Source organism: Sphaeramia orbicularis, chromosome 18 (genome assembly GCF_902148855.1).
Source record: "Sphaeramia orbicularis chromosome 18, fSphaOr1.1, whole genome shotgun sequence".
In the NCBI taxonomy this organism is placed as follows: Eukaryota; Metazoa; Chordata; class Actinopteri; order Kurtiformes; family Apogonidae; genus Sphaeramia; species Sphaeramia orbicularis.
In genome coordinates this window covers 38,558,938-38,574,216 of record NC_043974.1, presented here as the reverse complement: position 1 = coordinate 38,574,216, position 15,279 = coordinate 38,558,938, and the positions used below count along the sequence as shown (strand labels likewise).

The window sequence follows — 15,279 nt, the reverse complement described above, 5'->3', positions numbered from 1 at the left end:
TGAATAATTCCAACCCCCCTACATGTAGAAATATGCAGACATTTCTACCTCCAAGTTTCTATTGACTGTCAATATAGTTACAGCCAGCAGTAATGTCCAAAATACATAAACATAAAACTAGAAGCACTAGGAGAGTGCAGACCTCCGCCAAGGCTGATCAGTGGCCCCCCCCGTGGGCCTGCCCATCCCCGATCACCACCAAAATTTAATCATTTCTTCCTTATCCCATTTCCAACAAACCCTGAAAATTTCATCAAAATCTGTCCATAGCTTTTTGAGTTATGTTGCACACTAACGGACAGACAAACAGACAGACAAACAAACCCTGGCAAAAACATAACCTCCTTGGCGGAGGTAATAATTTTATCCAAGTAGTCTAAAAAATGTAGATTTTGTAAAGGTGGTCCAGGTGGTTTGGTACCGGCCTCAAGTGCCCATTCAAGAAAGTGTAGCTTTTGGCATTTCTGCGATGGTTTGACTTTTGGAAGTTGATGCCTGGGTCTCTCCTATGTTCAGCAGGCTGTCAGAGCATGCACTCTAGTGTGAAGCTCATGAACAATGAAAGCAGCACGAAGTCTAGAACAAGCAAAAGCTTTCTCCAACTCGTTAATTAAGCAGAGTCAGTGATTTGTGCAGCACAAGACCAAGGAAACAGTTCATGTGAGTTCTTCCGTCTTTGTAGGTCTTACTTTGTGTCCCCCTGCCTCTCCCTCTGTGTCTGCCTAACACACACAGAAAACTGACACTCGCAAAGGGAAGGTTTATTTTTAGCATCACTCCTTTTTTGAATTTCACTCATCTGTGTTTCTTTGATACACTTTCACATCTTCCGCCTATCTAAAAACTCTTCCTGTTTGAAGTTAAAGTCCCAGCACATGCCTGAGCAGAGTTTGGCTGCTATCGGCTGTGGGAGCGCATTAGAGCCCTGTTAGAGTTTCCACAGCTCACTGTGAGCCACACCCATTAAAATGACCCCATTCAATGGCAGAAAAAATGATCTGCTGACGAAGCCCCAACAGGACATGCTCCGACAACACCAGCACTAGGACTGCACTTTTACAGCAGGCATTGTGAACGTTGTCTTTTTACCATAGAACTACTAAGAGCAAGAACTACCACAAGAACAAAACTAATGATGGCTCGATCATCAAATAAACAACGTCTACAGAGGCAGGAGGACAAAATGTTAACCCTTTACTGGGGAAGAGACTATCTGTGCATTTACATGACAACTTTTATTCCTGGTTTAAACTGATAAAGGTTAGATTTTTGTCTTTTGGTTTTCTTTTTTGTTTAGTTTTTATTTATTATTATTTAACACTGTTTACTAAATAATGGCTATCTGAAGCATCCTAAAAGCACTTTTTACTGTCTGAGAGGCAGATGTTAGTTCCTTTGGAAACTAGGAAAATTTGAAAAATTTTGTGGTAAAGCATTAGATCCTGTTCTGATCAAATAAAAATGTGTTTAGTATTTGTATATATTTCTGGTGTAATTCAATTCTTCCAGGAAATAATCTTAAAAACAAACAAACAAACAAAAGAATTGCTTTTTTAACAGTATCATATATTGTGATTTATCGTAACGTAACCCTAGTATTGTGATTTGTATCATATCACCAGATTCTTGCCAATACACACCCTTACTTACGAGTAAGGAACCAAATATGTTAACTTCATTGACCTTGATTTTCTACATAACAATAAAAAATTCTGAAAAATTTCACAAAAGTAATAAAGTCTTGTTAGGTCCTCCAATTACACTAAGGTTTACATTTAGATTTTCAGAGTATTGCCATATAAAGGGTTAAGTCACAGGTGTCAAACATGTGGCCCGGGGGCCAAATCCGGCCCGCCAAAGGGTCCAGTCTGGTCCCTGGGATTAATTTGTGAAAAGCAAAAATGACACTGAAGATATTAACAATCATTTTAGGTCAACTCAGTCTAAAGTGGATCAGACCAGTAAAATCATATCATAATCATCCTATCATAATAACCTGTAAATAATGAAAACTGTAAATGTTTCTCATTGTTTTGGTGTAAAAAAAAAAAAAGTAAAATTGCACAAAAATGTTGACATTTGCAGACTAGCCTTTTATATAAAAAAAATGTGAATAACCTGAAATCTCTTAAGATAAGTATGTAGAATTTTAATAATATTCTGATAGTTATTAGATGTTTTGTATATTTGTATATCCACTGTGATCTGTAAGTTGTGACTCACATGTATAAATGATAAACTAAGGCGTAATATTGTTAACATTGCACTTATTTTACTAAACAGTTTTCAGGTTGTTTATATTTGTTCATGTTATGTTCGAGTACAATTCATAGATGTAAACATTTTCATTATGGAATTTAACTTTTTTCACTCAAAAGTTATTATTATCCTATTATTTATATTATTTTACTGGTCCGGCCCACTTTATATCATATTAGGCTGGATGCGGCCCCTGAACTAAAATGAGTTTGACACCCCTGGGTTTAGTCCTTCACCATCACACAAAGAGCTTGGTTAAATTGTGAGTTGGGTTTGAGGAAAAAGATGTCTTATTAAACTAAATTCTATAAATGTAAAATAAAAACTCACAATAAAAAAAAATTACATAGTACCACAATATTGAGACTTATTAGTATGTTTCATCTGAAGTTGCTGGTGCATGTAATCAGCGAGCATTCTGGCTCACATGAGCTCATTCTGCTATAATTAATATTTTATTTCGCGTCACATGTGAAACACACTTAGATACCCCCCCCATCATCACTCCCATAAACACACATGGATATCGTCCACCTCACTGCAGGTAGAGACATCCATGAGAAATGACAGGCAGTGGATTGCATGACCAGACACATAAGGAAAAGCCCCCGAGCTCTTTCACCAGTAGCTATAGTCCAAACACCACATCAGTCTGTAACAATACAATCTATTACAGCTATATGTTAAAAGGGCACAGGAGCTCATTCAAATAAGTAACAATACATATTTAATGGTTAAAATACGAATGCATGCATCAAACATGAGGCACATTAGAGTTCTATCAAAGGCCTATAATGAAATAACTCCTAAGGCATTAGCATGAGGTTTCATACGCTACACAACATGCAGCCATATGTAACCAGCAAAACCCCAGTCATCTTATTTTTGCTTTTATTAATGAAGGAACTCAGTTGCATATAACACATGCATGATGAGGTATGTAAAGTATGTAGAGTGGTCACCGCCTCAGCTGCATGGGACCTAACTTTGGAAAAAATATGAACTGCAAAAGACAAATTTTTTTCAATTGTCATGATTTACACATATGATGTTTGTCAGTTTAAAAGATAATATTACGAGCCAGCTTGTTATAAAGACAGTAAAGCACAGGTGTCAAACATGCAACCCGGGGCCCAAATCCAGCCCGCCAAAGGGTCCGGTCCGGCCCTTGGGATGAATTTGTGAAATGCAAAAATTACACTAAGATATTAACAATCCTTTTAGTTCAGGTTCCACATTCAGACCAATTTAATCTCAAGTGGGTCAGACCAGTCAAATACTATCATAATAATCTATAAATACTCACAACTCCAAATTTCTTTTTTTGTAAATGTAAATATTTTCATGTATTTACACTAAAACAAAGCAAAATTTCACAAAAAATGTGAATAACCTGAACAAATATGAACAACCTGAAATGTCGTATGAGAAGTAAGTAAAATTTTAACAATATTCAGCCTGATATTAAATATTTTGTGTATTTGTAGACCCGCTGTGATCTGTAAATTATAATGAACATGTGAAAATGATCAACTGAAGCATAATGTTGTTAAAACTAGAAGCACTCGGAGAGCGCAGACCTCCGCCAAGGCTGATCAGTGGCCCCCCCCCGTGGGCCCCCCCACCCCCGATCACCACCAAAATTTAATCATTTCTTCCTTATCCCATTTCCAACAAACCCTGAAAATTTCATCAAAATCTGTCCATAGCTTTTTGAGTTATGTTGCACACTAACAGACAGACAAACAAACAAACAAACAGACAAACAAACAAACAAACGCTGGCAAAAACATAACCTCCTTGGCGGAGGTAATTACACTTATTTTTTGAGTTTGTTCATGTTATTCACATTGTTTGAAAGGATAGTTTGTAGATGTAAACATTTTCATTGTTTAATTTGACTTATTCTAATACATTGAGAAAATTTTGGAGTTGACATTATTTATATATTATTAGGTTATTATTTTACTGGTTCGGTCCACTTCAGATCAAAATTAGCTGAATGTGGCCCTTGAACTAAAATGAGTTTGACACCCCTGTAGTAAAGTAACATCTAGTTTAGTGTGGAAACCTCTGGGTGGACTGCATCTCTTTTAAAGGGGTCATATTTATCTAAACCCACTTTTATTAGTCTTTGGTTCATTTATTACCTCCACCAAGGAGGTTATGTTTTTGCCAGGGTTTGTTTGTTTGTTTGTTTGTCTGTTTGTTTGTTTGTCTGTCCATTAGTGTGCAACATAACTCAAAAAGTTATGGACAGATTTGGATGAAATTTTCAGGGTTTGTTGGAAATGGGATAAGGAAGAAATGATTAAATTTTGGTGGTGATCGGGGGTGGGGGGGCCCACGGGGGGGGGGCCACTGATCAGCCTTGGCGGAGGTCTGCGCTCTCCGAGTGCTTCTAGTTTGTGTATTTGGACCCTAATTGTTCATAAAGTATGAATTTGAACCTTCCAGGTGCTGCAAAGCTATCTTTACATTCATTTAGGCAAAAATCCAGTGGATTTCTACAACCTGTTTTAATTCCTGCTTAATTTGTTACGTTTTATAACTAGTTACGTCACAACATTTGCACATATAAGGACAAGAATTGTGACGAACATTTTTCCGAGTACAACGTAATTGTTTATCAGCAGCAGCGGTTGTAGTAAAAACTGAAAATATGCCCAAACTTCGAGCCAATTATCTAAAATGTTCAGTTGTTGGTTGAACAGGACAGAGCAGCACAGCCAACAACCTGGAGGGGGCGGGGCCTGCAGTGGCTCATTTGCATTTAAAGGGCCAGTACTAAAACGACCTTTCTGGTGTCATTACTCAGAAATAGGGTTGAAGATGGACCTGTGGAGTTGAATTAATGAAGAATTCAGACCCAAGCAGAGCATTTACAGTTTATGTAGAGCACAGGGAAATGTTTGAAAATGAAGAATTCCCTTTAAAAAAAACAAAATATCCCTCCTTTAAAGTGTGGATTTGTATATGGGAAATCTTGTAATTTTTTTCTGCTTTATTCATCTATTTTATTAATATTATTTGCTGCTTTTATCTCTTCACACTTACTTTTCTTTTTTTCTTTTTTGCTAGTGTTTTTTCAAGAGTGTTTTTGAAAGCAACTGAGCTATTGTGACAAAGTAATTTCCCTTGTGGATCAATAAATTTTGTCTAAGTTTAAGAACATATCACCAACCCCAAAACAGCCTTTACCTTGGCAGGATTAAAAGAGGTGAAAATCACTACAAGTCTGGTCGTGCTCAAACTGTCGAGACATCTTCAGCGGCTCTGAACAGACCGTAGAGCCAGACAGTTTCCTGTGTCATTGTATTTTTGCCTCATGTGATGTGTTTATGTGTTGATACTGTCTAAATTCTATACTGTCTGTATTTATGGACTTACCTTTGATTGTTTTAGAGCAAGGGTTAGGTTTTAGCTTAGGTAGAAGTAGGGATTGTCTTCATAATCAATTGTACTGTTTGCTTCATGTCTTGGGCCTCCATTTATAAGCTATGAATAGATTCTGTGGTTGCCCTTTTTACAAAATCATATCTTGCTGTAAATTAAGGATACAGGTTGCGTATGTATTTTAAATGATTTGTAAATAAATGTGAACTGAACTGAACAGTTATGATGACGACACCTGCACGACTTTAACATGTTTAGTCTTTCTATTTATGTGTTTTCACAGTCTGACCGTGTCAAACTGTGACATTCTTGACTTGAAAGTCGTTATATTACCCTTTAAACTGTCAAACACCAGATCTGGAAGTGAGGGCATAATTCGAATAGGATCAAATTGTCTCCTGCCACTGACTGTAATATAATGCTTTTCCAAAATGCTGCCTCATGGAGCATAATTTAAAGGGCTTAAAGGATGCTATAACAGGATTTTTCAACATTGGGATCGCCTGGAATTCAAATGGGGTCACCTGAAATTTCTGGTAATTGATTAAAAAAAAACCAACAACTTACTCATAAAAAACATATGGTGAGTTGAGAGAGACAATCCCAATCCATAAAAGACATGACAAACTGTGAAGCTGAAACTGCAGCACTGTGGTACTGTTTATCTGTCAAATGTTCATTGTGGTCAGTTTCAGATGCTGCAGCTCTTTCATAATTCATAGTTTGAGTTCTTGTTTGTTCAGTATTAACTGTAAGCAAGCTGGACTGACTGTACATATCCTGACCAAGGAAAATCAAATTCTCACTTTGTGCAGTAATCTACACCTGGCTTTTCTGCCTCCGTCCATAATAATATACATTATATAGACTAAATGTTATCTAAAATTAATGCTTGCTTGCAACATAGTATAGCAAACTATTACATGATCAAAAACAAATTAACCCTTTCATGCATACTGGTCACTACAGTGGACAGCTATTCTACAGCTGTTCTCTTGTATATTCATGGATTTTGTTGTTCTTTTCGTTGTTGTTGTTTTTTTTTTTTACACATATCTTTATTAAAATTTTAAGACACTACATATCTTTTCTGGCATGAATTAGTAACATTATGTAGATCTCTCCTTAAACATAAAGCCCCAGAATCACAAGCCCTCTCCATAGTTTTCAAACAATTTATCAGTAAATACATGTTTCTGTTTGTCAAAAATTAAACGTGTGGTGTCCAGCTGAGTGGCCATTTTTGCAACTTCATGAAAAATAGGTTCATAAGAATTTTTTTTTTCATTATTATTTTTTTATATATATATTTTTTTTTTTAATTATTATTGTTATTTTTTAATTACTATTATTTATTTTTCAGATGAAAATTTTTAATCGCATTGGTTTTTTCATGCCTAAAGAGGAATAAAAACACTCAGGAAAAAATTTTGATTAAGGTTCTCGTAATTCGTGCATGAAAGGGTTAATTTTAGCCCCCCCCCCCCAAAAAAAAAAGGCTCCGGTGTTAATGTCTGGGGTCACCAGAAATTTGTGATGTTAAAATGGGGTCAACCACTGCTCTATGATATATTGTAATAACTACAGCCTTGGTCTTAATCTTAGAGTCAAGTGAGTCTTAGCTTGATGGATATTCATTCAAATGCCCAGATAGCAAATATTTTGGCAGTATTATGGCATACATTTGGCATTTGTCTTTCTTTTGGCATTATAAAAACCTTTAGGCTTAACTGTGGTATGATTAAGGTTATCCATAATATATATGGAGGCATCAGCAGTATACAGCTGAGTTCTGGCATATGTGTGGTTAACCAAAAGACTGGGCAAAGAGCGGGATCAAGTATAGGAATGGTATGGCATGTTTATGGCAAGCCAGAAGATTGACTAAAGAGCAGCAACATCTTATTCCATACATGGATGGGTTTTGGTTGTGTTTTGGCATATTTCTGTAAAGCCAAAACACTGCACAAAGAGCGGGAATTTCTACCCAGAAGAAAACCTTCATTTTAAAAGCACGATCAGCACAAATTTTGGGTGAATTTTTGCCTTCTTTTGGCCTCTCTTTGGGTCAGTTTTGGCTACTTTTTGGCTGGATTATATGGATTTGGGGCTTTTCTGGGACAATTATGGCTATATTTTGGAAGTCCGCAATTAGTTTTGGGTGAATTTTGGCTTCCTTCTGGTTTGATTTTGGCTTGCCTATTTTGGGCCATTTAGGGCCCATACATCTGCCCAGAACTTTGCCAAATGGCATGCCAGTTTTGACATACCCAAAGTAAATGAAGAATTACTTCACAATAATGAGGTTCATATGGATGTTCTTGGAGTCTGTGGACATTTAGAGACCTCACAGAATCTATTCCCATTGTCTAAAATATTGTATCTATTACTATGCCTGAGTAAACTGTAACAAACTAAAAGAGAAATTAGAATTTTTTTATCCTCGCCTGTTTTTTTTTCCGGCTGGATTGACGATGATTCGCATAAATTAATTGTTCATGTCTGAGATTTTTAATAATAATAATAATAATAATACATTTTATTTATAGGCGCCTTTCGGGACACTCAAGGTCACTGCACAAAGTTGTTAAAAATAAATAAAACACAATTAAAATTACATATATACATATATAAAACACATAAAATGGCAGTAGATAAAAGTGAAATTATGGAATAGAGTGGGCCTGTCTGAATAAGTAAGTCTTAAACTGGGATTTAAAGGTGGTAATAGAATCACAGTAATAGCGTATATTTCACCCCACAAAGATTAAAAATCACTTTTGAACATTAAAGTTTGCACTAAAATACACTTTTGATGTACTTTTATTAACATTAGGGTCTAAACTTTGAGCAAAAGTTGAAAAAAACATTCATTGTCCTGATTTATTATATTTTTATAGTAGATGAATAGTAATATAACTTTTTCGGCCCGTGGGCAGGCTGATACAGCTAAAGGGGTTAAGCCATAAGGATTTTGCTATCTGGGTGTTTTCTTCTGACCAGTGTATTCATAATAATGGACTGACTGTAGATACCAATTGTGCCGTACTGTGCTGAGCAGCAAAACACACGATGAGACGACAGCTTTTGAAACCAGTGTAAATACAGTGTGTGTGTCACTACTGCTTTTCTGTTGTCTGGGTGGTGTCTGTATGAGTCTAACGCTGTAGTGGTTTTCAATTCCCTACACAGTGAGGAACAAGGAATCCTGAAATGCACGCTAAGTGTAGCTTTAAATCATGCCTGCGGGAGTGTGAAGTCCAGTGTTTATGCTGTGAGTAAGCATTCCCACTGCTGCCTCCAGTGTATTTCTGCATGCAGCCCAGCTTCATGTTTCAAACACTGTTTACTGTGAAATAAAATAGCCCAAGTATCTTTGCATTGAAGCCATGTAGAAAATAGATCTGCAGAGAAATTAGACCCTCGGTGACAACTATAGAGGAGTCAAACACTGACTGGGAATGAGTGTTATCAGTGCAGAATTCAAAAGTATACACCAGGGGTCAGCAAGCTTTATAATCTAAAGAGCCATTTTGGGCGTGAAAAAGAAGAACGAAATCTGTCTGGAGCCATGACAAAAAAAAAAAAAATCTAAACTTATCTATGTTTTACTGTTAGGCAGCTTTTCTGCAGTACCCCATTTATGATTAGCTTGTTACTTAACTTTGCTTTTCTATGAAATTAATGGAAAGTTTGGTGCATTTATGAGATGACACAACTATAATAATACTAATAAGAGACTCACAGTCATTTGCCTCCTTCAAATCACAACTTAAACATTGGATGAAGGAAAACCAAGCCTGTGACCATCAGTAGATCATCCTCACTGTGTTCTGTGTGTTTTTAGGATGTTTTGCATTTCTGTCTACTGTCTTTTTATGATGTCTTCTATAATATTTTGCCTTTTTGTCTGCTGTCTTTTTTGTCACTTGCCTAGGGACTACAGATGGAAATGAGCACTGCTGCTACAATCTGGCATATTTACAGCTGCAATTGTTGTAGATGTTCATTAATATGCACTGTCCCTAATAAATAAATAAATTAATTAATTAATTAAATAAATAAAGAAATAATAAAGAAAGCATTCAAGATTTTTTTTACTGTTTTTAATGTAACATTGTATAAATGGAGAAAAACCTTTACTTTCATGTTAATAGGCTTACTTTGAAACAGATAAACTATGAACAAATGAAAAAGAAATATGTTCATTAATATGCACTATCCCTATTAAATAAATAAAATAAATAAATAATACAGAAAACATTCAAGATTTTTACTGTTTTTAATGTAACATTGTATAAATGGAGAAAAACCTTCACTTTCATGTTAAGAGGCTTACTTTGAAACAGACAAACTATGAACAAATGAAAAAGAAATATGTGTCATTGAATTTGGCATAAAAAAATTTTTTTAAAAATTAAAAATTGCATTCATATTTACCTTAGATATACACCCTGAAAGATTTTTTCATTATCTCAACCAAAGTGTGCGCACATTTTTGTAGATGGACAATGTAAGAATAGATTTAAGCCTACAACAATGTTAAAAAAAAAATATTGATTCTTTCAGTTAATTTCAACATGTTCCTCATGTTTTTTTGACAAAGCCACAAGGAGCCATAGAGAGAGGCTAAAGAACCACATTTGGCCCAGGAGCCATAGGTTGCAAACCTCTGGTATACACCAATAGAAAATATTTAATAAGAATAGTATCCACTTTGCATAAAACTAGACATGTGCCTGTCACAGATAAGAATGAAGTGTTGATGGTAGGTGTGGTCTGAGGACATTGAGTGTCTACAATGTCCAGCTGTCAAACTGCTGTTTAACCCTTTCATGCATGAATTATGAGAACCTTAAATAAGGTTTTTTTTTTTTTTCCTGAATGTTTTTATTCCTCTTAAAGCATGAAAAAAATGCAATTGATTTTTTATGAACCTATTTTTCATGGAGTTACAAAAATGCCCTCTCAGCTGGACACCATGCATTTGATTTTAGAAGCAAAGAAACATGCATTTACTGATATACTGAGAAAACTATGAAATAAAAAATATTTTTAATGCTGCTAATCTGATGTTTTCTCACATTTTAACATACCTGCAAGAAGATAATATGCAAAAAAAAAAATTATTTAACCCTTTCATGCACAAATTATGAGAACCTTAATCAAAAATTTTTCCTGAGAGTTTTTATTCCTCCTTAGGCATGAGAAAAACAATGTGATTGAAAAATTTCTTCTAAAAAATAAATAATAAATAAATAAATAAATAAAATAATAATAATAATAATAATAATAATTTTTAAAAATTCAAAAATACATAAAAAATAATAATGGAAAAAAAAATTCTTATGAACCTATTTTTCATGAAGTTGCAAAAATGTGCACTCAGCTGGACACCACATGTTTAATTTTTAACACACAGAAACAGGAATTTAGTGATAAACTGTGTGAAAACTATGAGGAGGGCTTGTGATTCTGGGCGTTTATGCTCAGGAGAGATCTACATAATGTTACCAATTCATGTCAGAAAAGATATGTAGTGTCTTAAAACTTTAATAAACATATGTGTAAAAAAACAACAACAACAAAAAGAACAACAAAATCCATGAATATACAAGAGAACAGCTGTAGAATAGCTGTCCACTGTAGTGACCAGTATACATGAAAGGGTTAAAAAAAAAAAACGAAAAAAAAACAAGCAAAACAAAACTTAATTACAGTCTCATAACAGTTAACATTTTTTTACACTCAGACATGTTAGTGCAGATCAGGTTTATCAAGAACAGCAAAGTTACAGTATTGGTATGAACTGCAGTGTATGAGATGATGCATAGGTGTCCAATGTGTTGGCTGATTTGCAACTAAAAATGAATAAACAAGAGAATAGCTGGAGAATAACTGTCCACTGTAGTGACCACTGTGCATGAAAGGGTTAAAGTCAACTTCAGAAGCTGACTAACATGAGCAGCTGAACACACCACTTCACTGTGCAAACACAAAACAGGAAACCCATGGGAAGAAAAACACAATATACTCATGAAAATAACAGCCCAACATTATTATGATTATTATTATTATTACTACTGTGATCATTATTTTTCTAGATTGCTCAGAAGTGAGGACTTTACCTCGACAGTTTCCACACTGGTTATTACAGGGTTACTATTTCCTCTCCAAATGCGGAAAAAAGTTTATAGGAGGATGTGAAGAGCAACCGTTCTGCAATCCGACACGAAACCCAGAGTGAAGCCGGTCCTAGTGCATGAGTGTTAGGATTACCTTCAGCTGATGGTTCCACTGCAGATCAGATCTTAGACAGTAGACACTCCATATGCTGCTTAACTTTCTCCTCTCTCTGCCATGTTTATCGTGGGTGCTTTCGTTCCCTCCCCTTCTCTTCTCTCTTGCAGGCTTATAATGTACAGTCAAAATGCGGCACGCCCAGACCCAGACCGCCTCTCCCCAGGCCTGCCGGGTCTGGGTCTGATGCGCCCCCTTCAGTCTGCGTCTGCGCACTACGCACCACCCAAACACCGCACTAGACTTCAACATGTGCGCGAGTCCTGTGCTGTTATTATAGAGCAGGGGTGTCACACTCATTTATGTTTAGGTTTAACATTCAGTCCAATTTCATCTGAAGTGGGTTGGACGATTAAAATAACAGAATAATAACATAAAAATAAATCCTGCAAATTTTTCCTCTTATTTTTAGAGCAGAAAAGTAAAAGTGCAATTTTAACCATTTCATGCATAGTGGTCACTACAGTGGACAGCTATGTTACAGCTGTTCTCATGTGTACTTTATTTTATGTATATTTTATATGTATATTATATTTTTATATTTTGTTGTTTTAGTTCCATATCAGCCAACGCTGTGGACACTTATGCATCATCCCATACACTGACATTCAGACCATTACTGTAACTTTGCTGTTCTTGATAAACCTGATCTGCACTAACATGTTTGAGTGTAAATCAATTGTTAATTGTTAGACTGTAATTAACAGGTTTTTTATGGGGGGGGGGGGGGGGGTTTAAGCAGGGTTTTTTTTTGTTTTTTTGTTTTTGCATACTATCTCCATGAAGTGAGTAATAACTAGTATTAGAATATGTCAAAATGTGAGAAAACATCAGATTAGCTGCATTAAACATGTTTTTATTTCATTGTTTTCATATCATTTTCTGATATTGGGTTTGAAATACTTGTTTCTTTGCTTCAAGAATATGGTGTAGCATAGACATTTTTGTAAATCCATGAAAAAAAACCAAAAAACACAACCCAATTGTATTGTTTTTTTCATACCTAAGGAGGAATAAAAATACTCAAAAAACCCCAAAACCTCAACTAAGGTTCTCATAATTCATGCATGAAAGGGTTAAGGCAAGGCAAGGCAGGTTTATTTCTATAGCACATTTCATGTACAAGACAATTCATAGTGCTTTACATAAAAGCATTACAGCAGAAGGAATAAAAAGTATAGGTATGAGAAAAACAAACAAACAAAAATCAGATAAATAGATAAAACAGATAAACAGATAAAACAGACAAGCAGATAAAACAGATAAAAACTTTTAGCTTAAAAGGAACAGCGCAGATCTGAACTGATGAATACAAACTCTATTCAAACGCAGCTGAGAACAGGTGGGTCTTTAACCTGGATTTAAATAAACTGAGTGTTTCAGCTGATCTGAGGTTTTCTGGGAGTTTGTTCCAGACATGTGGAGCATAGAAGCTGAACGTAGCTCCTCCATGTCTGGTTCTGACTCTGGGAACTGACAACAGACCAGATCCAGATGACCTGAGGGGTCTGGTGGGTTCATACTGGGTCAGGAGGTCACTGATGTATTTTGGTCCTAAACCACTCAGAGCTTTATAGACCAGCAACAGAACTTTAAAGTCTATCCTCTGACGGACAGGCAGCCAGTGTATGGACCTCAGAGTTGGATTAATGTGGTCCACTTTTCTGGTCTTAACAATATTATACCTCATCATTTACACATGTGCATTCCAAGTTACAGATCACAGTGGATCCACAAATATAAGTTTTTATTTTATAGTGTTCACACAGTTTATCACTTTCTGATGATGGGTTTTCAATGCATGTTTCTTTGCTTTAAAAATTAAACACATGGTGTCCAGCTGTGTGGACATTTTTGTAACTCCATGAAAAATTGGTTCATTAAAAAAATTTCAGTCACATTGTTCTTTTCATGCCTAAAGAAGAATAATAACACTCAGGACAAAAATTTCAACTAAGGTTCTCATAATTCATGCATGAAAGGGTTAATATCCTCAATGTAGTTTTTTGCATTTTACCAAATCATCCCATGGGCCAGACTGGATCCTCTGGTGGGCCGGTTCTGGCCCATGAGCTGCATGTTTGACACCCCTGTTATAGAGTGTCCGATCTGGTAAACTTCTTCAATGAAAGGCAGAGGAAGCGAATTCCTCAGAAAAAGCGTGTTGACCCGTGGGGATCCACAGGTTCAAGATGTGGTAGTTTTTATGCTGTTGTGTATTCGTGCATGCTGTACTACATTTGTCCAGCAGTCACCGCCAAAGCCTTCTGGCCATAGCACCGTGATTGCAAGGCTACTGTATTACAAAATTACTAATATCTCCAAAAATATTAGTCCAAGCACCTTGCCGTTTTTGCTAGTCTGTTCTTTGACCAAAAAGACATAAATATGTGAAACTGCAGCAGTTACCTCTTTCCAGAGTTTGTGTGAATCCCCAGACACACACACACACACACACACACACAGAGGCCGCTTGGCTTTTATAATATAGACGTTTAACACACACTAACACACTGTCACTGCCTGATCCAAATCAGAAACTTGATCAGAAATAAATGCGGCTACTTTCTGTCACCACCAATTTTTAGTGTGACATAGTTTTTGGTTATGAAATAAAATAATAATACATTTCTCAAATAATTTAGCAAGCTAACAGCTGCTAATAGACTCTATTGTTAGCTAACGGCCTCTGCAATAGCCAACATTCTGTAAGAATGTAAGTAAGAAAGATGTTTAGAAACAGAGAAAGTATTATACAGTTGAAATTATTTTAAAAAGAAAGAAAGAAAGAAAGAAAGAAAGAAAGAAAGAAAGAAAGAAAGAAAGAAAGAAAGAAAGAAAGAAAGAAATGTTAAATACCATTAAGTGTGGGAGAGTTTTGAGTTGCTTGCTAGACACATAGTACAGTTGTGTTTGATAACAGTAGTGGAAATAAATAGTAGAAGCAATCATTTACAAAATATACACTTCTTTTCAAAGGTGACTTAGACCAGACTAACTTCATCCAAAAACCTGTTGTTGTTAGAGTACTTTTGGAGCTAAAAATAGCATTCCATTAGAGGATATTCCCACTTTAAATTTAGTTTTAGGTTTTTTGTTTGTTTGTTTATTTGTTTTGTTTTGTTTTGTCTGAGAGGCTAAGACTGTTTGTTTTTTTTGAAGTCCAGCTGTAGACTTCTAGAATCTGTTATAAGATCAAGTTCGGTTTGAAATAGACTTAAAATGTCACACAAAAGAATACCTCTTTAAAACTGAAACGAGAACTGATATATTAATACCCATATCCAAGGACTGAAGTTAGTAAATGTGTCGTTCCTGTTTTTA

The 15,279-nt window shown here is 35.6% G+C and overlaps 1 protein-coding gene across 1 annotated transcript in view; it reads right to left on the bottom strand.

Moving 5' to 3' along the window:
* The window catches only part of capn1 (calpain 1), a 68,456-nt gene extending 56,390 nt beyond the window's left edge, over positions 1-12,066 (bottom strand). Inside the window, exon 1 of the mRNA XM_030162064.1 lies at positions 11,935-12,066. The gene's annotated coding sequence lies outside the window, so the exon portion shown is untranslated. The remainder of the gene's footprint in view (positions 1-11,934) is intronic.
* Between the last annotated feature and the right edge of the window lie 3,213 nt (positions 12,067-15,279).